The following is a 5368-nucleotide window of genomic DNA, read 5'->3' on the forward strand; positions in this document are numbered from 1 at the left end:
CCCTGGGCAGCCAAACAGGATGTGATGTAAAGGCCTTTCTATGTCTCCTCCTGTGAGAAATGGCTCTGCTTGGCTTGGTTAATGAACATTTTAAAGAAAAGGTCACTGATACAGTGCCCTCCAAAAGTATTGGAACAGTGAGGCGAATTCCTTTATTTTTGCTGTAGACTGAAAACATTTGGGCTTGACATCAAATAATGAACGTGAGACCAGAGATCAACGTTTCAGCTTTTATTTCCAGGTATTTACATCAGGATCTGATGCACAACTAAGAAAATATCACATTTTGTTTGAATCCACCCATTTGTCATGTGAGCAAAAGTATTGGAACAGATATACTTAAAACATATTTAAGTGAATAAGACTTAATATTTAGTTGCAAATCCTTTGCTTTCAATAACTGCAGCAAGTCTGTGACCCATTGACGTCACCAAACTTTTGCATTCTTCCTTTTTGATGCTTTCCCAGGCTTTCACTGCAGCCTCTTTCAGTTGTTGTTTGTTTTGTGGGGTTCCTCCCTTCAGTCTCCTCTTAAGCAGGTAAAATGCATGCTCTATAGGGTTTAAGTCTGGAGATTGACTTGGCCAGTCTAATACCTTCCATTTCTTGCCCCTGATGAACTCCTTTGTTGTTTTGGCAGTGTGTTTTGGGTCGTTATCTTGCTGCATGATGAAGGCTCTGCCAATCAGTTTGGTTGCATCTTTCCTTAAATTGGCAGACAAAATGTTTCTGTAGACTTCCGAGTTCATTTTGCTGCTGCCATCATGTGTTACATCCTCAATGAAGATTAATGAGCCCGTCCTAGAAGAAGCCATGCAAGCCCAAGCCATGACATTACCTCCACCGTGTTTCACAGATGAGCTTGTGTGTTGGGGATCATGAGCAGTTCCTTTCTTTCTCCAAACTTTAGCCTTTCCATCACTTTGGTAAAAGTTAATCTTTGTCTCATCAGTCCATAAAACTTTGTCCCAGAATTTTTGAGGTTCATCTCTGTACTTTTTGGCAAATTCCAGCCTGGCCTTCCTATTCTTCTTGCTAATGAGTGGTTTGCATCTTCTGGTGTAGCCCTTGTACTTTTGTTCATGAAGTCTTCTGCGAACAGTAGATAGTGATACCTTCACTCCTGCCATCTGGAGGTTGTTGCTGATCTCACTAACAGTTGTTTTAGGGTCTTTCTTTACAGCTCTCACAATGTTTCTGTCATCAACTGCTGATGTTTTCCTTGGTCTACCTGTTCGACGTCTGTTACTTAGTACACCAGTAGTTTTCTTCTTCTTCAGGACATTCCAAATGGTTGTACTGGCTATGGCCAATGTTTCTGCAATGGCTCTGATTGATTTTCCATCTTCTCTAAGACTCACAATTGCTTGTTTTTCACCCAAAGACAGCGCTCCGGTTTTCATGTTGTTTTCACCTCTGAATACAGTCTGCATAGACAAAACCTATCTTACCCAATCTGAACCTGAGTGTAGACATTCAGTGGTATTTATTGATTGAATAATGTATGTAATAGGACACACCTGGGCAACAAAACACACCTGTCAGTCATATGTTCCAATACTTTTGCTCACGTGACAAATGGGTGGGTTCGAACAAAAAGGTGATATTTTCTAATTTGTGCATCAGATCCTGATGTAAATACCTGGAAATAAAAGCTGAAACGTTGATCTCTGGTTTCACGTTCATCGTTTGATGTCAAGCCCAAATGTTTTCAGTCTACAGCAAAAATAAAGGAATTGGCCTCACTGTTCCAATACTTTTGGAGGGCACTGTATGCTGTGTGTGCATAGCATCCAGATATGCACATAAACAGAATGAATACTTGCATAAATGGTAGCCACAAATAAGAATGGATCATTTTGTAACATTACATTAAATATAGCCTACCAATACATGGGTGAATGATGAAACTGAACACTTCCTCTTCAGTCAGTTTATTTAATTACAATTAAGTTCATAGCCACACAGACAAAGACAGATGAACCGATGAATCAGGGGTCAGTGTCATCAAGCAGATTCTTAATCCAATCCACTGAGATTTCCCTCTCAGCCAATCTTGACAGCAGGTACTGCAACACAAGGCGCCTACAGGAAGTCGGGTGATGCCAATGACGTTTGATCTGTTTGAGAGCTGAGCCCTGTCTGTGACTGAGGCTTTTTGCCATTAAGAGGTATTAGAGGGAGATCCTTTTAGATGGTAGGCTACCGGTGTGCACACCGGGCAGCTGGACACGGGCAGATGGGATGAAGAGAGTAAGAGAGGTGGGGGGAGGAGGAGGGGGGGGGGGGGGGGTAACTATAAAGCAGGAAGTAGGAGGATATGCTGCCATGTGGCCCTGGCAGGCTGCACAAACAAACAGCAGCAGCAGCACAAAGCAGCAGCTAAAGAGTCACTTTGAAGGGTTTGGGGGGATGCAGATTCCCTGTAAGAAAGGAAAATGTGCGCATCTCTAAATGTCTTGTATTTGGTTGGATGTGTGTTTGTATCATTATATTTGTGTGTGGATGAGTAGCATAGGGGGGAAAGCATGGCCGTGGGAATGTGTCTGTTGAAGTCACTCCTTGATAGTTTGTGACATGTTGTGGCGCCAACATGTAAAAAGGACAATTATTAGCAAAACTTTGGAAGGATCTGGCCATTGCTCAGGTGCACTTCAGGTACATTCATACAATTGTTGTTATCTGGATGTTGATAATAGCGGCTAGCTGTAATTACAGGGCTCCTTCACTGAAGTCACACAACAACCTTGGGGAGGGGCGGAGGGGGATGGAGGAGAAGGAAGGCGGATGGGTGGGTGGGTGGGTGGATGGGGGAGGGGGTGGGGAGGCGGGTTAGGTTACTTGGAGCTGTAGAATGACGGGGAGAAACAGCTCCTTTAGGGTGGAGGGGATTTCAGTCATAACCAGTACATGTTACACATGCATGCCACCGCTGAACTCTCTAGCAGGGATATTTGCTTTATTGGGCGTTTCATACCTTTGTGAAACAGCTTATTTTGATGTCATGAAATCTAAATTCAGAACAAGATTGGACTCCCCAGCATAAACCTCTCTTGTGGACTCCATCAGTGCCAGTCATCTGACTGACCGTAGAAAAAGGTGAATGCAATCTTAGTAAATTAATCTTGGTTTTTGAACACAGTCAAAAAAGAGTTAGAAACACATACACTCACTCATTAATAACAGTCCATTCCCTCAATAGTATTAAGTGAACTGGTGAGGCTAGCTCCACAGTGCATATACAGTATCTTTAAGTATGTGTACGCAAGATTGACGAGCACACTTACACGGACTCTACCTGTTTTCTACCTGGGGACTATGTTCACACTCTCTGTCTGACACATCCCTTATTTCCATTTCTTTCCATTTTTTGTTCCTTTTTTGTACCACTATTTTTGTACATGAAATCATCTAGTCCTAAGACATCCACCATGCTGGGCGCTTAGGTTGCTGCTTCCTGTTTACTCAGTTATGAGGGTTCCAATGGGACTGCTTGTTTACCACTGCTCTCGGGGGAGAAGGGGGTGTGGGGAGGGGGTCAGTGTAACACTTCCTGTTTTTATTGAGAGACTAAAACAGGACAAGAATGTCCTTTCCACTACCATAGCCTGTTCCAATGTTCTAATCCAATCTAACATCATGTGTAAATCAATGTACGTATGGCTAAAGTAGTTAGCTACATGTGCACACGCACACAATTACTGCACATGTGGGCCAACTGTACATCCTGTGGAGATGGAAACAAAGTAAGACATTCTATGTGCAAACACACTAATACTCATACTGTGATGTTGTTCAGTGTCAGTAAGTCAGTATGCTGAGAAAATAAGCCATATTAGTCATATTACCAGAATGAGGGCATAGCCAGAGGATGTGGACACCCAACAAGTGGACAAAAGAAGAAATCCTCCCTTCCTTCACTGTCACACGCACACACACACACACACACACATCCACACTCACACAAACGCACACATACTGGCCTTGGCTCAAAACAGAGAATGAAACTTTATTCAACTGTTCCACCCCTATCCTGTATGACTCCTGACCCAGAGTCTGTCAGATCTTTGATCTGTCACATAAAACACACAAACACACACACACACACACACCGGCAGAACAACAGAAGCGCCGGCATAATGCAGAGACAGGGTGATGGGCCAGGCTGATAAGGGTGGAGCCACCATTGTATTTCGAGTGCTCAGACGAGGTTAAGTGGATGTGCTCTCATGAAACAGCAACAGCCGTTGGATAGCAGGATACTGACTGGCAATAGAGGCTAAATGGTGTGTAAGAGTTAGAGGGAATTATTAAGTGTTTCTGGTGAGGTGAATTTTCAACACTCTGACAACAGGAAGAGAAAGAACGTGTGTGTTTCCAAATGAGCTTCTTATCCCCAAGGTAGTTTCCATTTGGAGTGTGAATGCTCATCTATTTCCATTTGAATAGATTTAGATAGTTAACTTACACTTGTCTCAGACTGTCATGACTCATGGCCCATAACAAACTAGTTCAGCATTACAGTGAAGAGTTCCCTCTCATTTGGTTACATGGAGAAACCTTTGCAAATGTAGCCCTTTCCAATTACTTAATTCTTAAATATTATTTGACATACAGTACATGTCAGAATCAGCTTTATTTGCCAGGTAAGTTGCACAAACAAGGAATTTACTATGGCAGGAAGGTGCATACAGTGAACATATGAGTAATAATACAATTTTTAAAAAATACATTTTTTAAATGTACAACTGTATCTAAATAATTCAAACCACTACTATAAAATGTAGGACAGTTAAATGTCTGTGTCATGCTAAAGTCTGTGAAACTTTCATCCCCTTTGTTCTGTGATGACTGAGGAACGGATGTGTGTGTCCATGGAAACTTGCATATCACTTTGTGTCCAATGCATATTTGCTTACATGTGTATGTGGGTACTCAATATGTCTTGTTCCTGTTTGCCTTTGACACAGATTACATCACTGTTGTGATAACAGAGTTGGTTTGTATCAGACAACACCCATGTGTCAGGAGCCTGACGTGCTCTGTGTTTTGTCTTTGTGGCCTTGTTTGGATCTTCACTTGTCTCCAGCTGTCTTCATTGGTGGGCCATAGGACTACATGACTAAGCTATCTGGAAGAAAGAGCAAAGAAAGGGTAAGGTGGGTTAGAAGGAGGACAAGTAGGAAAAGAGAGAGAGAGGGTGGGGGGGTTGGGTTAAAGGAAGGGGGGGTCATTTGTTCTTGAAAAGAGAGAATGCATTTGAACCTGAAAGGACTCAGCATGGCCCCATGCAATGCGAACAATGTCAACCAGAACACCATTTGAATGTGACTGCAGTTGGGCCAAAGGTCTGTTGTACGGGCTGGTG

The sequence above is a fragment of the Hypomesus transpacificus genome, chromosome 14 (assembly GCF_021917145.1).
Source record: "Hypomesus transpacificus isolate Combined female chromosome 14, fHypTra1, whole genome shotgun sequence".
Lineage (NCBI taxonomy): Eukaryota > Metazoa > Chordata > Actinopteri > Osmeriformes > Osmeridae > Hypomesus > Hypomesus transpacificus.